Here is a 24,420-nt window from a genome sequence, read left to right as displayed (position 1 = left end):
TTCACTTGTTTCTTTGACTTCAGGGACCTGACTTACTACACTTGGGCCCTTTTGGTGTCTCCTTTGCCGGGTTGCTGCTGGTTCTTACACCCCTAAGTCGTCCTGGTCTATGTCCTGGGACTGCTGAAGCCGACCCAGGGATCCAGAACCCCGGGGACACTTTTAAGGAAAACTGTGTAAAAATAAGCTTCAAATTTACGACACTTAGCCCATTTTGGTGTCTCATTTTTAGGGTTACTGATGGTTCTTACGCCCCTAAGTCATCCTAGTCTATGTCTTGGGACTGCTGAAGCCGACCAGGGCCTCCAGAAACCTGGGGACATATGTCGGTCCCGGCCCCATGGCTACTTTTAAGGGAAACTGTGTAAAAATAGGCTTCAAATTTATAACACTTAGCCCCTTTTGGTGTCTAGTTTGCGGGGTTGCTGCTGTTTTCTTACAACCCTAAGTCGTCCTGGGACTGCTGAAGCAGACCCAGGGATCCAGAACCCCGGGGACACTTTTAAGGAAAACTGTGTAAAAATAGGATTCAAATTTACAACACTTAGCCATTGTGGTGTCTCATTTGTAGGGTTACTGCTGGTTCTTACGACCCTAAGTTGTCCTGGTCTACGACCTAGGACTGCTGAAGCCGACCAGGAGCTCCAGAAACCCGGGGACTTATGTCGGTCCCGGCCCCATGGCTACTTTTAAGGAAAACTGTGTAAATATAGACTTCAAATTTACGACACTTAGCCGATTTTGGTGTCTCATTTGTAGGGTTACTGCTGGTTCTTACGCCCCTAAGTCGTCCTGGTCTATGTCCTGGGACTTTGGAAGCTCACCAAGAGCTCCAGAAACCCGGGGTCATATGTCGGTCCCGGCCCCATAGCTACTTTTAAGGAAAACTGTGTAAATATAGACTTCAAATTTACGCCACTTAGCCCATTTTGATGTCTTGTTTGCGGGGTTGCTGCTGGTTCTTGCGACCCTAAGTCGTCCTGGTCTATGTCCTGGGACTGCTGAAGCCGACCCGGGGATCCAGAACCCCGTGGACATCTTGTCGGTCCCGGCCCCATGACTACTTTTAAGGAAAACTGTGTAAAAATAGGCTCCGAATTTACAACACTTAGTCCATTTTGGTGTCTCGTTTGCCGGGTTGCTGCTGGTTCTTACGAGCCTAAGTCGTCCTGGTCTATGTCCTGGGACTGCTGAAACCGACCCGGGGATCCAGAACCCCGTGGGCATCGTGACGGTCCCGGCCCCATGACGACAATTAAGGAAAACTGTAAAAATAGTCTTCAAATTTATAACAGTCCATTTTGGTGTTTCATTTGTAGGGTTACTGCTGGTTCTTACGACCCTAAGTCGTTCTGGTCTATGTCCTGGGACTGCTGAATTCGACCAGGAGCTCCAGAAACCTGGGGACATATGTCGGTCCCGGCCCCATGACTACTTTTAAGGAAAACTGTAAAAATAGACTCAACATTTACAACACTTAGCCCATTTTGGTGTCTCGTTTGTAGGGTTACTGCTGGTTCTTACAACCCTAGGTCGTCCTGGTCTATGTCCTGGGACTGCTGAAGCCGATCCGGAACCCCATGGGCATCTTGACAGTCCCGGCCCCATGACGACAATTAAGGAAAACTGTGTAAAAATAGGCTTCAAATTTATAACAGACCATTTTGGTGTTTCATTTGTAGGGTTACTGCTGGTTCTTACTACCCTACGTCGTTCTGGTCTATGTCCTGGGACTGCTGAAGCCGACCAGGGCCTCCAGAATCCCAGAGACATATATCGGTCCCGGCCCCATGACTACTTTTAAGGAAAACTATAAAAATAGGCTCCAAATTTATAACACTTAGTCCATTTTGGTGTCTCGTTTGTAGGGTTACTGCTGGTTCTTACACCCCTAAGTCGTCTTGGTCTATTTCCTGGGACTGCGGAAGCTCACCAAGAGCTCCAGAAACCCGGGGACATATGTCGGTCCCGGCCCCATGACTACTTTTAAGGAAAACTGTGTAAAAATAGGCTCCAAATTTACAACACTTAGTCCATTTTGGTGTCTCGTTTGCCGGGTTGCTGCTGGTTCTTAAGACCCTAAGTCGTCCTGGTCTATGTCCTGGGACTGCTGAAGCCGACCCGGGGATCCAGAACCCCGTGGACATCTTGTCGGTTCCAGTCCCATAGCAGTTTTGAAGGAAAACTGTGTAAAAATAGGCTTCAAATTTACAACACTTAGCCATTTTGGTGTCTCGTTTGCGGGGTTGCTGCTTGTACTTACGGGCCTAAGTCGTCCTGGTCTATGTCCTGGGACTGCTGAAGCCGACCCAGGGATCCAGAACCCTAGGGACACTTTTGAGGAAAACTGTGTAAAAATAGGCTTCAAATTTACAACACTTAGTCCATTTTGGTGTCTCGTTTGCCGGGTTGCTGCTGGTTCTTAAGACCCTAAGTCGTCCTGGTCTATGTCCTGGGACTGCTGAAGCCGACCCGGGGATCCAGAACCCCGTGGACATCTTGTCGGTTCCAGTCCCATAGCAATTTTGAAGGAAAACTGTGTAAAAATAGGCTTCAAATTTACAACACTTAGCCATTTTGGTGTCTCGTTTGCGGGGTTGCTGCTTGTACTTACGGGCCTAAGTCGTCCTGGTCTATGTCCTGGGACTGCTGAAGCCGACCCAGGGATCCAGAACCCTAGGGACACTTTTGAGGAAAACTGTGTAAAAATAGGCTTCAAATTTACAACACTTAGCCATTTTGGTGGCATCTGGCGGTCCCGTGGCCAGTTTTAAGGAAAAATGGTCAAAAATAAGCCCCGAAATTACAACACTTTGCCCCTTTCGGTGTTTTGTTTGCTTGGTGGCTGCTGGTTCTAACGCACAATAATTGGTTCCAAAAATATGTCCGGGGACGGTTGAAGCCGACCGGAAGCTCCAGAAACCCGGTGACACCTGTCGGCCCCGGCCCCATGGCCAGTTTTAAACCTGTGACATTTACTGATCAAAGGCCCTTAAAAAGGAGGCCAAAATAAATATGAAGTTAATATATAAGATAATATAAGAGATAAATAAATAAATAAATATATATATGAGTTTATTTTTTCAGTTCCTGACCAGCAGATGGAGACATTGCAAACATAACACGTCAACTAACAAACAAAAAGGGCAAAAACAGCCACGATTATTAACGATTATTTGATCCAGTGCTGATTTTGTCATTTTTAATTTTTTTATTTGACGTATTTTTTGTGCACTAAAATGAAACTTGAATGTTTGTGCATTTTATGTTCTAAATGTTACTAAAACTGTATTTAAGTTGTGTTCTTTGACACCCCTTTTTTTATATGTATATATACATGTTTTGTTTTTGTCATGTTTGGTTTTATTTTTTGGACATTCAGTTCTTATTCCAGCACGTCCTTGTTTTCCTTGTCACCATAGCAACTCATTAGTTTTCACCCTGTCCTCATGTCTCACACCTGTTTGTAATGATCACGTTCATTATTTAAACCTGTAGTTGCCAGGTGGTCAGTCTGGCGACTCTTCATATTCCTCAACTGCCTCCATGCCATGCGGTTTATTATTCTGTCCATGGCACGTACGTTTTTGGTTTGGTTTATGCCGCAGTTACTGTCTTTTTTGTTCCTTTGTGCTAGTTTTTCGTTTCCAGTAGTCATGTTTGTTCTCCGCCATTGTGCGCGCCATCAAGTTGTGACAATATATATATATTTTTCGGTGAAATTCTGGAGAATTATTATCAATGGAGGAGCACTGAAAATTGGGAGTCTCTTGGGAAAATGGAGGGTATGCAAGTATGATGCTGTAATGCCAATTAAATTAAATTTTCTTATTGAGGTGCGGGCCGCATGTTTGAAGCTTTTTGACAGATTTTCTTCTAGGACTTCAACGGACACCAAACATGGTATAAAAGTCAGAAATTCCACTACATTCGCTTATTTATTGTTATTATTTAATTTATTTTTTTGCATTTCCTTCCTTCCAGCTGCATGGCGTCATCGTCCACGGGTGAGGTTCCTCCCGCCGCCACCGGGGGTCGCTGTTACCATGGATACCCAGCAGCTGTCCGTCAGTCTGTCTGGCAAGGACGCAGGGATGTTGTTGTGTGCGCGCACACACACACACACACACACATGCAGGCGCGGAAATAGAGAGAGAGAGATAGCGAGATCAACTCCTGCTTTCTCTCATGTGCGCAGTGCTCCTCCGGCCCGGGCCGCTCCCTCTCCTCCTCCTCCTCCTCCATCACCTCCACCCTCTCCTCCTCCTCCATCACAGCTGTCGGATGCTGCCAGCGTCCATCCTCCACCTCTGAGGGCGGAGTGGCCGACCGCAGCCCGCTTCGCATGCGCGGCGTTTTGGATCCCCACGCCGGAACGGAGGAGAGCGGCGAGGCGGGAAGAGACTCTCCATCCCCCGCCGGACTTCATTCCACAGTAAGTCCCGGCGATCACGTGACATTCTGCCAGCCGAAGGCCTTTTTTGTTGTTTTATTTCAAACACAACAAATAGGCGGAGGAGGAGGGGGGGGGGGGGGGGGGGGGGGTTGCTTTATGTCTACCGGATGTTGTATTATTGTGGTCACGTGGGTTTTAGGTGCGTTTAAGGGCTGTGGCGCTGGCAAAATGGACCCTGCACCCCCTCCCCTCCTGCATCCATCCATGCATTTGAAAAGAAGGAGGGGGGGGTTTAAAACCGGAATTACATCCAGATTGACCTCAATTTGAGCGACTTTGTGGTGCGTCCTTCTACTACGATACGGCCGTCAGCACCTGGCCGCTCTCGGGGGTGATACCCAGGAGTAATTCATCCCATTCACCCCCCCCCCCCCCCCCCGGATGACTGCTCCGATGTGTCGGTGCCGTTGCATTGTTCCTCGTCGCCTCGTTTAAACCCCCCGACCGGCATCGCTGAGCCCCCGATCGGTATCGGCCCATTTGCGTGGAAGAGGCACCGACGCCATGATACCATGTCCGTTTTTTATTGGGCATCTCCGCCGGTTGGCAATAATCACTTTCACTACGACCAGTAAACTGCATTGTCTTTAATATTCCAAGTAGTGTTATCACTGGGGGACGAGGATAAACATGTTACTCACCATTTGCATGAAAGAGGCACAAGTTCCATGATACTATGTCCATTTTTATTGTGTATCTCCGTAGGTTAACAATAATCACTTTCACTACAACGAGTAAACTGCATTATCTTTAGTATTCCAAGTAGTGTTATCACTGGGGAACGAAGGTAAATATGTTACTCACCATTTGCATGAAAGAGGCACCAACGCCATGATACTATGTCCATTTTTATTGGGCATCTCCGCCGGTTGGCAATAATCACTTTCACTACGACCAGTAAACTGCATTGTCTTTAATATTCCAAGTAGTGTTATCACTGGGGGACGAGGATAAACATGTTACTCACCATTTGCATGAAAGAGGCACAAATTCCATGATACTATGTCCATTTTTATTGTGTATCTCCGTAGGTTAACAATAATCACTTTCACTACAACAAGTAAACTGCATTATCTTTAGTATTCCAAGTAGTGTTATCACTGGGGAACGAAGGTAAATATGTTACTCACCATTTGCATGAAAGAGGCACCAACGCCATGATACTATGTCCATTTTTATTGGGCATCTCTGCCGGTTGGCAATAATCACTTTCACTACGACCAGTAAACTGCATCGTCTTTAATATTCCAAGTAGTGTTATCACTGGGGGACGAGGATGAACATGTTACTCACCATTTGCATGAAAGAGGCACAAATTCCATGATACTATGTCCATTTTTATTGTGTATCTCCGTAGGTTAACAATAATCACTTTCACTACAACGAGTAAACTGCATTATCTTTAGTATTCCAAGTAGTGTTATCACTGGGGAACGAAGGTAAACATGTTACTCACCATTTGCATGAAAGAGGCACCAACGCCATGATACTATGTCCATTTTTATTGGGCATCTCCGCCGGTTGGCAATAATCACTTTCACTACGACCAGTAAACTGCATTGTCTTTAATATTCCAAGTAGTGTTATCACTGGGGGACGAGGATAAACATGTTACTCACCATTTGCATGAAAGAGGCACAAATTCCATGATACTATGTCCATTTTTATTGTGTATCTCCGTAGGTTAACAATAATCACTTTCACTACAACGAGTAAACTGCATTATCTTTAGTATTCCAAGTAGTGTTATCACTGGGGAACGAAGGTAAATATGTTACTCACCATTTGCATGAAAGAGGCACCAACGCCATGATACTATGTCCATTTTTATTGGGCATCTCCGCCGGTTGGCAATAATCACTTTCACTACGACCAGTAAACTGCATCGTCTTTAATATTCCAAGTAGTGTTATCACTGGGGGACGAGGATAAACATGTTACTCACCATTTGCATGAAAGAGGCACCAACGCCATGATACTATGTCCATTTTTATTGTGTATCTCCGTAGGTTAACAATAATCACTTTCACTACAACGAGTAAACTGCATTATCTTTAGTATTCCAAGTAGTGTTATCACTGGGGAACGAAGGTAAACATGTTACTCACCATTTGCATGAAAGAGCCACCAACGCCATGATACTATGTCCATTTTTATTGTGTATCTCCGCGGGTTGACAATAATTACTTTCACTACGACGGTTAAAACAATAAAAAAAAAATATTCCAAGTACTATTATCACCGGGGGACAAGGGTAAACAGGTTTATCACCATTTGCATGAAAGAGGCACTAATGCCATAATACCATATCCATTTTTTATTGGGCATCTCCGCGGGTTGACAATAATCACTTTCACTATAACGATTAAACTGCTTTGTCTTTAATATTCCAAGTAGTGTTATCACTGGGGGACTAAGATAAACATGTTACTCAAAATTTGCATGAAAGAGGCACTAACGCCATGATACTATGTCCATTTTTATAGTGCATCTTCGTAGGTTAACAATAATCAATTTCGCTGTGACTAGTAAACTGCATTTTTTTAAATAGTCCAAGTAGTGTTATCATTGGGGGACGAGGGTAAACATGTTACACACCATTTGCATGAAAGAGACACCAACGCCATGATACTATGTCCATTTTTTATTGTGAGTCTTCGTAGGTTAACAATAATCACTTTCACTGCGATGAGTAAACTGCTTTTTCTTTAATATTCCAAGTAGTGTTATCACTGGGGAATGAGGGTAAACATGTTACACACAGTTTGCATGAAAGAGGCACCAATGTCATGATACTATGTCCATTTTATTGTGCATCTCCGTAGGTTAACAATAATTACTTTCACTACGAGGATTAAACAATTAAAAAAAAAATTGCCAAGTATTATTATCACCGGGGGACGATGGTAAACATAGTACACACCATTTGCATGAAAGTGGCACTAACGCCATGATACTATGTCCATTTCATTGTTTATCTCCGTGGGTTAACAATAATCACTTTCACTACAACGAGTAAACTGCTTTTTCTTTAATATTCCAAGTAGTGTTATGTCTTATCACTGGGGGACGAGGGTAAACATGTTACTCACCATTTGCATGAAAGAGGCACTAATGCCATGATACTATGTCCATTTTTATTGTGTATCTCCGTAGGTTAACAATCGCTTTCACTGCAACGACTAAACTGCATTTTTTTTAAATATTCAAAGTACTATTATCACCGGGGGGACAAAGGTAAACATGTTACTCACCATTTGCATGAAATAGGCACCAACGCCATGATACTATGTCCATTTTTATTGTGTATCTCCGTAGGTTAACAATAATCACTTTCACTGTGACTAGTAAACTGCATTTTTTTAAATAGTCCAAGTAGTGTTATCACTGAAGGGGACGAGGGTAAACATGTTACACACCATTTGCATGAAAGAGGCACAAATGCCATGATACTATGTCCATTTTTTATTGTGTATCTTCGCGGATAGACAATAATCACTTTCACTACGACCAGTAAACTGCATTTTCTTTAATATTCCAAGTAGCGTTATCACTGGGGGACGAGGGTAAACATGTTACTCACCATTTGCATGAAAGACACACCAACGCCATAATACTATGTCCATTTAATGTTGTATCTACGTAGGTTAACAATAATCACTTTCACTTTAACGACTAAACTGCATTGTCTTTAATATTCCAAGTAGTATTATCACTGGGGGGATAAGAATAAATATTTTACACACCATTTGCATGAAAGAGGCACCAACGCCATGGTACTATGTCCATTTTTTATTGTGTATCTCCGCGGGTTCACAATAATCACTTTCACTACGACGAGTAAAACAATGAAAAAAAAAATATTCCAAGTACTATTATCACTGGGGGACAAGGGTAAATATGTTACACACCATTTGCATGAAAGAGGCACCAACGCCATGATACTATATCCATTTTTATTGTGCATCTCCGTAAGTTAACAATAATCGCTTTCACTGCGACTAGTAAACTGCATTTTTTTTAAATAGTCCAAGTAGCGTTATCACTGGGGGACAAAGATAAACATGTTACTCACCATTTGCAACAAAGACACACCAACGCCATGATACTATGTCCGTTTTTATTGCGTATCTCCGTAAGTTAACAATAATCACTTTCACTTAAACGACTAAACTGTGTTTTTATAAATATTCAAAGTATTATTATCACTGGGGGACGAGGGTAAATATGTTACTCGCCATCTGCATGAAAGACGCACAAATGCCATGATACTATGTCCATTTTTTATTGGGCATCTCCGCGGGTTGACAATCACTTTCACTACGACCAGTAAACTGCATTGTCTTTAATATTCCAAGTAGTGTTATCACTGGGGAACGAGGGTAAACATGTTACTCACCATTTGCATGAAAGACACACCAACACCATGATACTATGTCCATTTAATTTTGTATCTCCGTAGGTCAACAATAACCACTTTCACTAGGACGATTAAATAATTAAAAAAAAAATTCCAAGTAGCGTTATCACTGGGGGACGAGGGTAAACATGTTGATCACCATTTGCATGAAAGAGGCACTAATGCCACAATACCATGTCCATTTTTATTGTGCATCTCCGTAGGTTAACAATAATCACTTTCACTACGACGAGTAAACTGCATTTTCTTTAATTTTCCAAGTATCGTTATCATTGGAGGACAAGAGTAAATATGTTACACACCATTTGCATGAAAGACACACCAACGCCATGATACTATGTCCATTTTTATTGTGCATCTCCGTAGGTTAACAATAATCGCTTTCACTGCGACTAGTAAACTGCATTTTTTTTTAAATAGTCCAAGTAGCGTTATCACTGGGGGGACGAGGGTAAACGTGTTACTCACCATTTGCATGAAAGAGGCCATGACACCATGTCCATCAGATTGTGCCTAGTGACTGAATCCTTGGTTTTTTGATATAACCATAAACCATGAATTACAGAGCTAGCCTAAAACGTTAGCATGTGCACATTAAAAATGCAAACACTGAACAAATGTGCTAACCATGGCATTCTCACAGTTAGCACGTCTCACGCGTCAATTAACACGGCTATAAGGTGTGCGGCTTCGGAAATAGACGGAAGGTGGATGGAAAAGTTTGCATGTTTGAGTCAGCTAGCTAGCACGCTATCATTTGCATGCTAAACGTTAACAAGTTTGACTGCGGGGTAAACTGTAGCAAAAATCAGCTCAAAAAGTTGGCGCGTTATTTTCGCAGAACACTTTTTTCCACTTTGCGTCAGTCCATCTTAGATGAGCTTGGGGCCCAGCCAAGCCGGCGGCGTTTCCGGGTGTTGTTGATAAATTAATGTGGCATTGCATAGTAAAGTCTTAACTTGGAGTTGCAGATGTAGTGACCGACTGTAGTTGCTGACGGTGGTTTTCTGAAGTGTTCCCTAGCCCGCGTGGTGATATCCTTTACACACTGATGTGGCTTTTTGAAGCATTACCGTTTTTCAGTCAATTTTTGACCGCAACTCTACATATTATTTCAGTGTACACCAACAACCACCAGGTATCATCTGTGAGCAGATAATACCGTATGATCTCCTTCTACCTACTCAGTGGTCTAATGGTTAGAATGTCCGCCCTGAGATCGGTAGGTCGTGAGTTCAAACCCCGGCCGAGTCATACCAAAGACTATAAAAACGGGACCCATTACCCATCCATCCATCCACTTTCTACCGCTTATTCTCTTTGGGGTCAGGGCGGGCGCTGGTGCCTATATCAGCTAAAATTGGGCGGAAGGCGGTGTGCACCCTGGACAAGTCAGATAGACGGACAACATTAACACTCTAGGGGCAATTTAGTGTTGCCAATCAACCTATCCCCAGGTGCATGTCTTTGGAGGTGGGAGGAAGCCGGAGTACCCGGAGGGAACCCACGCAGTCACGGGGAGAACATGCAAACTCCACACAGAAAGATCCCGAGCCCGGGATTAAACCCAGGACTACTCAGGACCTTCATATTTTGAGGCAGACGCACTCACCCCTCTCCCACCGTGCTACCCGGACCCATTACCTTTACCATTAATTGATTAACGGGGACCCCGACTGCGGCACGGTGGCACAGGGGTTAGTGCATCTGCCTCACAATACGAAGGCCCTGAGTAGTCCTGGGTTCAATCCCGGGCTCGGGATCTTTCTGTGTGGAGTTTGGATGTTCTCCCCGTGACTGCTTGGGTTCTACTCTGGCTTCCTCCCACCCCCAAAGACATGCACCTGGGGATAGGCCCCTCCCACCTCCAAAGACATGCACCTGGGGATAGGCTCCTTCCATCTCCAAAGACATGCACCTGGGGATAGGCTCCTCCCACATCCATAGACATGCACCTGGGGATAGGCTCCTCCCACATCCAAAGACATGCACCTGGGGATAGGCCCCTCCCACATCCAAGGACATGCACCTGGGGATAGGCCCCTCCCATCTCCAAAGACATGCACCTGGGGATAGGCCCCTCCCATCTCCAAAGACATGCACCTGGGGATAGGCCCCTCCCATCTCCAAGGACATGCACCTGGGGATAGGCCCCTCCCATCTCCCTCCAAAGACATGCACCTGTGGATAGGCCCCTCCCACCTCCAAAGACATGCACCTGGGGATAGGCTCCTCCCACATCCAAAGACATGCACCTGGGGATAGGCCCCTCCCACATCCAAAGACATGCACCTGGGGATAGGCCCCTCCCACCTCAAAAAGACATGCACCTGGGTATAGGTTGATTGGCAACACTAAATTGGCCCTAGGGTGTTAATGTTGTCTGTCTATCTGTGTTGGCCCTGTGATGAGGTGGCGACTTGTCCAGGGTGTACCCCGAATGCAGCTGAAATAGGCTCCAGCACCCCCCGCAACCTCGAACGGAACAAGGGATAGAAAATGGATGGATGGATGGACCCCGACTTAAAGAAGTTGAAAAACTTACTCGGAGTGTTACCATTTAGTGGTCAATTGTACGGAATATGTACTGTACTGTGCAGTCTACTAATACAAGTCTCAATCAATCAGTTCTCTTTGGCACTCATCAGGTTTCCAAGAACCCAACCCTGACCCACCGTCTGAGTCCACCTTCTCTCTTCCAGTTCTCCAGACTGTAACTCAGTCTTAGACGTGCCACAAAAAGCCATACCAAAAAAATGGGACGATAAGCCATCGGGGTTGTGGTTGCTCTCGTCTCGGAACCCGCAATTCCTCATCTGAGAGATTCAGTTTTTCTCGGTTACGAGCATTATTTTTGTAGCAGCTGTTCTACCGCCTTCTAAACTCCTAATTGACACAAATATTGCCGCCGTTACGTCGGAGATTCGCCGGCTTTCTCCGCCTAATTGCAGAAGATTCACGGCGAGCGGCTCAGCCGAGTCCCCGGTGGGGTGTGGAGGAAGCGATGCATTCTACGACGGCTCGGGGGATTGCGAGGCGTGTTGTGGTCCTCCGCCGTTGGCCGGGCGCCTCGACGGGCTTGATTAAGAGAGGGGGATGATGTTGGAAAACATCCAAAACTGATTTTATGTGTTGAGTACAAATGTTTCCCTTTCTTGGCAGAAAACATTGAGGTTGTTTTCCATTTTGTATTCCGTCCCAGAGCTGAGCCACAAGGCAAAGTTTTAGGTCTACAGAGCCAGTTACAGTCCTACTCTCAAACCATGGTCATGAAGTGTGGGTCATGACCCAAAGAAGGGTGGTAGGCATCTCCCGAAGAGATCGGGTGAGAAGTTCAGTCACCCGAGAGAGAGCCGCTGCTCCTTCGCCTGGAAAGGAGCCAGCTTAGGTGGTTCGGGTATCTCGTGCGGATGCCTCACCAGCGTCTCCCTAGGGAGGTCCTCGTTGGATGTCCCACTGGGAGGAGACACCGGGTGCAGGCCAAGGACGAGATGGGGGGGATTACAACTCCTCTCTGGCTTGGGAACCCTTTGGGATCCCCCAGGAAGAAGTTGCTAACATTGCTCTGGAGAGGGAAGTCTAATGGAGATGTTGTCCCCAAGACCCCATTCCGGATAAGTGGTTGAAGATGGATGGATTTACGGATTCTGTCCCAGACCTTGTCCGATCTTAAGGGGGAATGGAACTTTTTTTTTGGAATGCGGCAAATCATTCACAGTGATTATGTTAGACAAGAACACAGGTCTCAGTGTGTGACCCGACTGGGATGAGAATCCGCACATTCGAGTCCGAGTCCATGGTTCTCGCCCGGAAAAGGGTGGAGTGCCGTCTTCGGTTTGGGGAAGAGATCTTGCCCCAAGTGGAGGAATTCAAGTAGTTCCTCTGAGTCTTGTTCAGGAGTGTGGATGGTGAGAACGACAGGCGGATCGGTGCGGTGAAGAAGAAGCTGAGCCGGAAGGCAAAACTCTCAATTTACCGGTCGATCTACGTTCCCATTCTCACTTATGGTCATGAAGTGTGGGTAATGGCCCAAAGAAGGGTGGCTGGCATCTCCCGGAGAGATGGGGTGAGAAGTTCAGTCACCCGAGAGAGACTCGGAGTAGAGCCGCTGCTCCTTCGCCTGGAAAGGAGCCAGCTTAGGTGGTTCGGGCATCTCGTGCGGATGCCTCACCGGCATCTCCCTAGGGAGGTCCTCGTTGGATGTCCCACTGGGAGGAGACCCCGGGTGCAGGCCAAGGACCAGATGGGGGGGATTACATCTCCTCTCTGGCTTGGGAACCCTTTGGGATCCCCCAGGAAGAAGTTGCTAACGTTGCTCTGGAGAGGGAAGTCTGCCGGAGATGTTGTCCCCAAGACCCCATTCCGGATAAGTGGTTGAAGATGAATGGATGGAAGGATTATGTCCCAGACCTTGTCAGACCTTAAGGGGGCACCGAACTGATGACTGTTGATGAGAGGGAAGGAACGAGGCAGTCCGTTGAATGATTGCAGCTGGCGGAAAAAAAACACACAAGTTTTTCAGTTTTCAACACATAAGCATTTTTAAACTTTAAAAGGGCATTTTTTATGCCGCCAGCCTTCATGAATTTTTAATCCCCCGCAAGTGTGTGTGTGTGTGTGTGTGAGTTTGTGTGTGTGTGTGTATTTGTTCTTGTATTTCTGCCCTTCTTGAGACATGAAGAAGGAAAAGTATCTTCCATATGAGGAGGTGTGAAGAAGTGAAGACATAAATCATGGTCCCAATAACATTGCATCTAATAGACAATGTCTCATTTGCACCCCTGCTGGTCAAAATGAGGGCGGTCCCCCCCCAAAAATTGACTGTCAACATATGAAATAACAAGTGTGTGTAAAAAAAGTTGAAGTTCTCCCCCTCTGGTCAACATATGAAATAACGAGTGTGTGTCCAAATTTAAAGTGCTCCCCCTCTGGTCAGCATATGAAATCACAAGTGTGCGGAAAAATTTGAAGTGCTCCCCCTCTGGTCAACATATGAAATAACAAGTGTGTGTAAGAAATTGAAATGCGCTCCCTTTAACCGAATTTAATAATAATAATTAAAAATATGTAAATAGAGACATACTGTAATAACTTAAAATAAATAATGAAAAAACAATTACAAACAAAAATAAATAACAAAAAGCAGTCTTTTTTTCACAATGTGTCGACTTATTGCTCATAAAATTGGGAAAAATCTCTCTTTCGATTTTGTAATTTTGCATATTCTTGTAAAATCATGACTTTTTTATGGCAAATTATTACTTTTTAATGCAAAATGGTGACATTTGTCATATCGAATTCTGACGTTTATCACAATATTGCCCATTTTGTTGTTGTTCTTGTGAAATAGTGACATGTTTTGAGTAGAATTATGACTTTTGTCAAGTAAAATTCCGATTATTATTACAATATTGCCAACCTTTTTAAGTTTTTTCATACAATTGTGACTTTTGTCGCGTAAAATTGCGACTCTTTTTCTAAAATTGCAAAATGTTAAGCTTTTCTTATAAAACTGTGAGTAAAATTCCAACTTTTATCATAATATTGCACAAATGTTCAGTTTTTCCTGTAAAATGTTGACTTGTGTCGAGTAAAATGATGACTGCTAAAATGCCAAGTTTTTATTGTGAAATTGTGACCTTTTTCTTATGAAATTCCAACTCATTTTTCACCACAAGCTTCTTTTTAAATATTTGTAATATATGTTATTAATGCTGTAAATACACTTCTATATATATCTGGAAAAGGTGGTCCTAAAGAGGAAGGCATTTTACTCAGGTCCCCAGAAGGTACGAAGTACACAAATGTGTGTATCCTAAAGAGGAAGGCATTTTTCTCAGGTCCCCAGAAGGTACGAAGTACACAAATGTGTGTATCCTAAAGAGGGAGGCATTTTTCTCAGGTCCCCAGAAGGTACGAAGTATACTAAGGTGTGTGTCCTGAAGACGGAGGCATTTTTCTCAGATCCCCAGAAGGTACGAAGTACACTAAACGTGTGTGTCCCAAAGAGGGAGGCATTTTTCTCAGGTCCCCAGTAGGTACGAAGTACACAAATGTGTGTGTCCCAAAGAGGGAGGCATTTTTCTCAGGTCTCAGAAGGTATGAAGTACCTTAATGTGTGTGTCCGAAGAGGGAGGCATTTTTCTCAAGTCCCCAGAAGGTACGAAGTACACTAAGGTGTGTGTCTTGAAGAGGGAAGCATTTTTCTCAGGTCTCAAGAAGGTGAGAAATACATGTGTGTGTGCGTGTGTGTGTGTGTGTGTGTGTGTGTGTGTGTGTGTGTGTGTGTGTGTGTGTGTGTGTGTGTGTGTGTGCGCGCGAAGCAGGAAGTGTCTTTAGGCCAGTGTAGCCTTATTTAGTCTGCCTTTAAAGCCTCTTCATTCACTCTGCCTGCCACTAATCCTTCGTTGTGTGAAAGGTGTGTTCAGCACTTTGTCGTCACATTCAGGCGTGCAACACACCACTCTTGGCAGGGTAGGTGCTTTACTACCAGCGTTTGGCACTTGGACCCGCGCGGTTTGTTTTGAATCCAAACAGATCTCTTAGATAACGGAGATGTTTTCTTATATCAGAAGTTAGGATCTACTAGAGCTGAACAATGGTACTTTGACTATTGATTAGCAGTTTTATCAGTCTGATGGACTCAATGCCCGCCTTATTTAAACAAGGTTCGGGTACATGAGATTAGATGTACTACAATAATTTCTACTAATTTCTCTCCACACTCATGATGTCATGATCCGCTACCCAGATCATAGATTTTTGGGGATTTTTGAGTTTGTTTGTGCACTTCCTTATTTACCTTGTTACCATGGTTTTCGTATTTGTTCCACCTGCTACTTTCGGTTGACGCGCACCTGTGTTTTCGATTACTGCCCTTATTTAAGCCTGCCTTCTCCCTGTGTACTGTGTGGCTCTTTTGTTGGCTGTACGCAACTTTCACGTGGTAACATTCTGTGTCTTGTTCCATGCTATGTTTTATCTTAGCCTCCCGTGCGCTCGGCACGCTACTTTTGGACTATATTCTCAGTGCTAGTTTAGCGTTAGCTTCCCGTGCGTAGGCATGCACTTTCTTTTGCCGTTTCGTTCCAGTGTTATTTTATTTTTGTACATTAAACCAAGCTCTTACCTGCTATTCCTGTCCTTCTGGTCCATTTTCATCTTGGGGTGACAAAACTCGCATCACTATCCGGCCACCGCGTGACACATGACATCATATAAAGAAAAAAAACGACTTCATCAAGGCATTTTTGTTTGTTTCGTTCAAATCTTTTGAGATGCCAGAACATTGCCACATGGCAACGAACGCCAGTTTTAAGCGGCATTAATCAACCTTGGCCGGCATTGAACGCGCCACAGCCAGCTTCAAAATACAACGGTTTCGTAACTCGCAGTTAACCACTGGAAAGATGGAGGCGAGTCCTCCAGACATGGCCGTGTTTGTCCTTCTTCTACTTTTTCTTGTGAAGATCCCACATGAATACCTTAAAAGAAAGCCATTGCAGCTATCTGGGATACAACACTTTTCAGACGGAAAGAGAACTTTCCAATGTCTGGGTCAGCTGGGATTCTACGTACCGCAAACAACTTTGTCCATTTCTCGAAGGAGAGACAACGAGAATGCAGGCTCTTGTGGATGTGATTTAAAAAAGTTAGCCTGTGCCTTGTATTACCTGGCCGTCGAGGGAAGACTACGGAAAACGGCGAATGCTTTTGGACTGGCAATTCAGACCATGTATGTCGCCGACTCAACTTCTAGGTCCAGAATGTATAAAGTCATCGAAAAGGAATGGAAGATGAAGGTGAAGGCAAAAGAGTGAGGAGTGACCATTGTGTGTGTGTGGACAAGGATAAGGTTAGGTGGGATTTACCCTGGATAACCTTGCATATAGGGGCCTAGATAACTTTGGATCCTGTTTGAAGTGCTTAATGGAGACATTTTATCGCCGAAAAAAGCACTGCTTTTAGTGTAGGACAAACTTTGTCCCCAGGAACTTGGTGATTTGACACCGTTTATTTGAACCAAACCAACAGTTCTGTAACGGAGCTCGTAACCCAAAATACTCATCTCGCAACTCAATGTCGGCATTTGAAATTGCTTGAAATCGATTTAATTGGTGCTTGAAAAGAAAAATGAATTAAGCTGGGTTGCGTGTGACCTCACACCTGTTTGCTCACTTGGCGATCACTCAGCAGCACCAAGAGCGACCTCAGTGGGGATTGTTGCAGTTTTCCATCCCAACAAAGGAATTTACGCCCACAAAACGATCCTGAGTAAGGCTGCACTTTTTCAAAAATGCGCTAGTGTGATTGGCTTTGCTACTTACATTGCTACTGATTAGCATATATATATATATATACACACACACACACACACACATTTGTGTAGTTCGTACCTTCTGGGGACCTGAAAAAAATGCCTCCCTCTTTAGGACCAGCCTTTCTAGATATATAAAGAAGTGTATTTACAACATTAATAATATATACATACTATGCAAATATAAAAAAAGCTTGTTGTTAAAAATGAGTTTGAATTTCATAAAGAAAAAAGGAACAATTTCGCAAGAAAAACTTAGAATTTTGGCAGTGTTATAATAAAATGTGTCATTTTACTCAGTGCAAGTCAAAATTTGACCACAAAAACTGAACATTTGCGCAACATTATGATAAAAGTCGGAATTTTACTCAATAACAGTCGCAATTTTACAAGAAAAGCTTAAAATTTTAACAATTTATGAAAAAAGTCGTAATTTTCAAAACAAAAGTCACAATTTTCTAAGAAAACTCTAAAATTTTGCCCATATTATAATAATAATCGTAATTTTACCCGGCAAAATGACGACAAAAGTCATAATTTTATATTAAGGAAACCGAAAGAATATGAGAAATTGTTAAAGAAAAATTAATTAAGCCGGGTTGCGTGTGACCTCGCACCTGTTTGCTCACTTGGCGATCACTCCAGCAGCACTGAGAGCGGATTTAGTGGGGAATGTTGCAATTTTCAATGCCAGCAAAGGAATTGAGGCCCAAAAAAACGTTCCCGAGTAAGGCTGCACTTTTTCAAAAATGTGCTAGTGATTGCTACTGATTAGCATTAGCCATTTTACATGGCGATGTCGACACCTCCAAATTTGTTCATGGGGACTACAACCAAGATGCACGTTTCAATCAAACCGCTGTTGTGTAATAAGTACACTACTTACAGTATTAACACTTTGTAGGCAGTGACAAAAAACACAACATAATCTACACACTACTGCAATCTGCAAATGACATCTTTTATTTTTCAAATCAAACCATTTGTCAGCGTCCACAATATCAACACTTGTTGTGAGGACTCTGTCTCCATCTCCAACTTCACACACACACACACACACACACACACACACACACACACACACACACACACACACACACACACACACACGTGTAGTTCGTACCTTCTAGGGACCTGAGAAAAATGCCTCCCTCTTTAGGACTAGCCTTTCTAGAAATATAAAGAAGTGTATTTACAACATTAATAATATATACATACTATGCAAATATAAAAAAAAGCTTGTTGTGAAAAATGAGTTTGAATTTCATAAAGAAAAAGGTAACAATTTCGCAAGAAAAACTTAGAATTTTGGCAGTGTTATAATAAAATGTGTCATTTTACTCAGTGCAAGTCAAAATTTGACCACAAAAACTGAACATTTGCGCAACATTATGATAAAAGTTGGAATTTTACTCAATAACAGTCGCAATTTTGCAAGAAAAGCTTAAAATTTTAACAATTTTATGAAAAAAGTCGTAATTTTCAAAACAAAAGTCACAATTTTCTAAGAAAACTCAAAAATTTGGCCCATATTATAATAATAATCGGAATTTTACCCGGCAGAATGATGACAAAAGTCATAATTTTATATTAAGGAAACCGAAAGAATATGAGAAATTGTTAAAGAAAAATGAATTAAGCTGGGTTGCGTGTGACCTCGCACCTGTTTGCTCACTTGGCGATCACTCCAGCAGCACCGAGAGCGGATTTAGTGGGGAATGTTGCAGTTTTCAATGCCAGCAAAGGAATTGACGCCCAAAAAAACGTTCCCGAGTAAGGCTGCACTTTTTCAAAAATGCGCTAGTGATTGCTACTGATTAGCATTAGCCATTTTACATGGCGATGTCGACACTTCCAAATTTGTTCATGGGGACTACAACCAAGATGCACGTTTCAATCAAACCGCTGTTGTGTAATAAGTACACTACTTACAGTATTTACACTTTGTAGGGAGCAACAAAAACACTCCTTAAACTACACACTACTGCAATCTGCAAATTACATCTTTTATTTTTCAAATCAAACCATTTGTCAGCGTCCACAATATCAACACTTGTGAGGACTCTGTCTCCATCTCCAACTTCACACACACACACACACACACACACACACACACACACACACACACACACACACACACACACACACACACACGTATACTTCGTACCTTCTGGGGACCTGAGAAAAATGCCTCACTCTTTAGCACCAGCCTTTCTAGATATATAAAGAAGTGTATTTACAACATTAATAATATATACATACCATGCAAATATAAAAAAAGCTTGTTGTGAAAAATGAGTTAGAATTTCATAAAGAAAAAAGTAACAATTTCGCAAGAAATTTTGGCAGTGTTATAATAAAATGTGTCATTTTACTCAACGCAAGTGAAAATTTGACAAGAAAAACTAAAAATGTGTGCAACATTATGATAAAAGTTGGAATTTTACTCAATAACAGTCGCAATTTTACAGGAAAAGCTTAAAATTTTAGCAATTTTATGAAAAAAAGTCGTAATTTTCTCAACAAAAGTCACAATTTTCTAGGAAAACTCAAAAATTTTGGCCATATTATAATAATAATCGGAATTTTACCCGGCAGAATGATGACAAAAGTCATAATTTTACTCCAAAAATTTCCCTGTTTTACAAGGACGACAAAAAAATTGGCAATATTGTGATAAAAGTCAGAATTTTACAATACAAATGTCGCCATTTTGCATGAAAAAGTTATAATTTTACATTCAAACGTAATAATTTCCCGAGAAAACTTTGCAATATTAAGGAAACCGAAAGAATATGAGAAATTGTTAAAACATTTTATTAGAAAAAAATCGACACATTGTGAGAAAAGGCTGCTTTTAGTTCATTTTTTGTGTGTATTTGGTTTTTAATCTTCATTATTTACTTCAATTTATTACAGTATATCTCTATATACTACATATTTATTCATTTATTTGAAATTAAATTGTGGCCAAAGGGGGCACATTTCAACACACACTTGTTATTTCATATGTTGACCAGAGGGGAAGCATTTACAAGAAAAGCTTAAATTTTAGCAATTTATGAAAAGAGTCGTCATTTTACTCGACAAAAGTCACAATTTTCTCAAAAAACTTTAAAATGTTGGTAATATTATAATAATAATCGGAATTTTACCCGGCAGAATGATGACAAAAGTCATAATGTTACTCCAAAAATTACACTATTTTACAAGAACGACAAAAAATTGGCAATATTGTGATAAAAGTCAAAATTTTACAGGACAAATGCCGCCATTTTGCATGAAAAAGTAATCATTTTACATTAAAAGGCAAAAATTTTCCAAGAAAACTGCAATATTACAGAAACCGAAAGAATATGACAAATTGGTCCAGATTTTATAACAAAAAAATCGACACATTGTGAGAAAAAGGCTGCTTTTAGTTCATTTTTTGTGTGTATTTGGTTTTTAATCTTCATTATTTACTTCAAGTTATTACAGTATGTCTCTATATACTACATATTTATTCATTTATTTGAAATTAAATTGTGGCCAAAGGGGGCGCATTTCAACACACACTTGTTATTTCATATGTTGACCAGAGGGGAAGCATTTACAAGAAAAGCTTAAATTTTTAGCAATTTTATGAAAAAAGTCGTAATTTTCTCAACAAAAGTCACAATTTTCTAAGAAAACTCTAAAATGTTGGCCATATTATAATAATAATCGGAATTTTACTCGGCAAAATGATGACAAAAGTCATAATTTCACTCCAAAAATTTCACTGTTTTACAAAAACGACAAAAAAATTGTCAATATTGTGATAAAAGTCAAAATTTTACAGGACAAATGCCGCCATTTTGCATGAAAAAGTAATCATTTTACACTAAAAGGCAAAAATTTTCCAAGAAAACTGCAATAATACAGAAACCGAAAGAATATGACAAATTGGTCCAGATTTTATAACAAAAAAATCGACACATTGTGAGAAAAAGACTGCTTTTAGTTCATTTTTTTGTGTGTATTTGGTTTTTAATCTTCATTATTTACTTCAAGTTATTACAGTATGTCTCTATATACTACATATTTATTCATTTCAAATTAATTTTATCCCTAAGGGGGCGAAATTTAAATTTCTTACAAACACTAGTTATTTCATATGTTGTCCAGCGGGGGCGCACTTCACATTTTGACACACACTTGTTATTTCATATGTTGACCACCCTCCTTTTGGGGTGCAAATGAGACATTGTCTATTAGATGCAATGTTATTGGGACCATGATTTATGTCCTCACTTCTTCACACCTCCTCATATGGAAGATACTTTTCCTTCTTCACATCTCAAGAAGGGCGACAACACAACACACACACACACACACACCTTCAGGGCGAGGTTGACTCAATCGCACAAATCCATCGTGGCCATGGCAACAAAGATGTCAACATTTTGTCCTGGCGTCCTTCACCCGAGTGGTCGGAGGGGTTGCCCTTGCTCCGCAGCAGCAGGGGCGAGACCATAGTCCTGAACATCTCAGGCGAGACAAACCGATCACAATGGACGGTCTGGAGAGACCAGGTTGATAGAAAAGTCATCCAGTCCGCCTGGTTCCTAACAGATGGCAAGTTTCACTGCAACAAGCTTCTGCTTACATTTTTCACCACGAAATTGCTGCCGTTCAGCTAAAGGTGTTGCTTTTCCTGACATGGACTTGTTTCTTCAACATTGTCCACACCTTTTAGTCAGGACTTTTTTCTAAAACCTTCATTCTAGCCATTCCTTTACCACTTTTGAGGTGTGTTTGGGGGTCATTGTCCTGTTGCGCCCAAGACCCAACCTCCTTTAGCTTGTCCTGAACAATTTGGAGCTTTTTTTATTGACCCATTTACTCTCCATTGGCAGCAAAACAGGCCCAGAGCATAATACTACCACCACCATGCTTGACGGTAGGAATTGTGTTCCTGGGAGTAAAGGCCTCACTTTTTCAAACATATTGCTGGGTATTGTGGCCAAACAGCTCCATTTTTGTTTCATCTGACATCAAACGGACAAAGATAAGACCTCCTGGAGGAAAGTTGTATGGTCTGTGAGTGCGTGCAGGTGACATCACGCCACAGGTGAGCACACAGGTGAGCACAATCAACCCTAATTGGCAGCTCACAACTGTGTCCGGTGGTCTTGCAGAGCAGCAGGACTAAAGTCATGGGACTAAAAGGCATCGGGGAAATAAGGAAAAGATCAAAGAGGCTACCGGTAAGCTCACGTTTTTGTTTACAAACTGTTTGGATGCGATTGGAGGCTGTTGAGAGGTCAAAAGGTCGCATTTTGTTGACGGCTTTGTGGTGGATAAAAAAAAAGGTGTGCTTGTTTGATTACTTTTTTTTTAAGCTATTTGGAACAAAAATGCATTAGTTCACATAGTTCATTGATGAACCAAAGTAAGTTGACTTAAGTAAGTTTTTCCAGGGTAAACCCCACCTAACCTTATACTTGTACACACACACACACACACACACAAAATGGTCGTTTAAGACACCCTTCCCCTGTCTAAGTTTAATAGATTTTATTTGTTAAAAAAAAGCACTTTACATGGAACAAAAATGCATTAGTTCACATAGTTCATTGATTAACCAAAGTAAGTTGACTTAAGTAAGGTTATCCTGGGTAAACCCCGCCTAACCTTATACTTGTCCACACACACACACACACACACACACACACACACACACACACACACAAAATGGTCATTTAAGACCCCTTCCCCTGTCTAAGTTTAATAGATTTTATTTGTTTAAAAAAAGCACTTTACATTGAGAAAACAACCTCAAAGTGCAATAGTGTATTAAAAAAAAAGATAAGAAAAATAAATGAAATTAAAAAGTAGAACTAGCACGCATATATCTAAAAAGGATGTATTTTAAAAAGCATTTTTAAGCCTTTAAAAAAAAAAAAAAGCATTCACAGTCTGTGGTGCCCTCATGTGGTCAGGGAGAGCGTTCCACAGGCTGGGGGGCGGCGGATATTATTTATTAGTGCGTCTGCCTCACAATACGAAGTTCCCTGCAGTCCTGGGTTCAAATCCAGGCTCGGGATCTTTTCTGTGTGGAGTTTGCATGTTCTCCCCGTGAATGCGTGGGTTCCCCTCCGGGTACTCCGGCTTCCTCCCACCTCCAAAGACATGCACCTGGGGATAGGTTGATTGGCAACACTAAATGGGCCCTAGTGAGTGTGAATGTTGTCTGTCTATCTGTGTTGGCCCTGCAATGAGGTGGCGACTTGTCCAGGGTGTACCCCGCCTTCCGCCCGATTGTAGCTGAGATAGGCGCCTGCGCCCCCGAAAGGGAATAAGCGGTAAAAAATGGATGGATGGATGTTTTCATTCAGTCATTGGTGGAGCTCAGGATAAGTGAAGTGAATTATATTTATATAGCGCTTTTCTCTAGTGACTCAAAGCACTTTTACATAGTGAAACCCAATATCTACGTTACATTTAAACCAGTGCGGGTGGCACTGGGAGCAGGTGGGTAAAGTGTCTTGCCCAAGGACACAACGGCAGTGACTAGGATGGCGGAAGCGGGAATCGAACCTGCAACCCTCTAGTTGCTGGCACGGCCGCTCTACCACCCGAGCTATGCCGCCACCAATGTCCACAAAGCAATGCCCATAAAGACACGGATGACAAAGTCTGGGTGTGGAGGAACTTGACATCCATTGCTTTCGGTCCCCTGGGGTGGTTGCCCTCATATGTAGTCCTCTCTAAGGTTTCTCATAATCATTTTCACTGTCACCGAAGTCCCACTGGGGTGAGTTTTCCTTGCCCTTATGTGGGCCGTTGTGGCCTGTGCAGCCCTTTGAGACACTGGTAATTTAGGGCTATATAAATAAACATTGATGGATTGACTGGCCTGCACAGAGTCCTGACATGGATCTGATAGAACACATTTGGGGATGAATTAGAACGGAGACTGAGAGCCAGGCCTTCTTGAAGAATGGTGTAAAATTGCTATAAAGACACTCGGCAACCTTGGAACTTGACATCCATTGCTTTCGGTCCCCTGGGGGGGTTGCCCTCATATGTAGTCCTCTCCAAGGTTTCTCATAATCATTGTCACTGTCACCGACGTCCCACTGGGGTGAGTTTTCCTTGCCCTTATGTGGGCCGTTGTGGTTTGTGCAGCCCTTTGAGACACTGGTGATTTAGTGCTATATAAAAAAACATTGATTGATTGACTGGCCTGCACAGAGTCCT

At 42.4% G+C, this 24,420-nt stretch overlaps 1 protein-coding gene across 6 annotated transcripts in view; it reads left to right on the top strand.

Annotated features, from left to right (window-relative positions):
- The first annotated feature begins 4,009 nt into the window (after positions 1-4,009).
- Positions 4,010-24,420, top strand: part of ctnnd2b (catenin (cadherin-associated protein), delta 2b) — a 236,984-nt gene continuing 216,573 nt past the window's right edge. For 3 of the 6 annotated variants that reach the window (XM_061890183.1, XM_061890182.1, XM_061890180.1), the window contains exon 1: positions 4,011-4,435. The gene's annotated coding sequence lies outside the window, so the exon portion shown is untranslated. Of the gene's footprint in view, positions 4,436-24,420 lie in introns of all 6 variants that reach the window. The other 3 variants (XM_061890181.1, XM_061890177.1, XM_061890179.1) reach the window with 2 other exon arrangements.

Source organism: Nerophis ophidion, linkage group LG28 (assembly GCF_033978795.1).
Source record: "Nerophis ophidion isolate RoL-2023_Sa linkage group LG28, RoL_Noph_v1.0, whole genome shotgun sequence".
Taxonomy (NCBI): Eukaryota; Metazoa; Chordata; class Actinopteri; order Syngnathiformes; family Syngnathidae; genus Nerophis; species Nerophis ophidion.
This window is presented reverse-complemented; position numbering and strand designations above follow the sequence as displayed.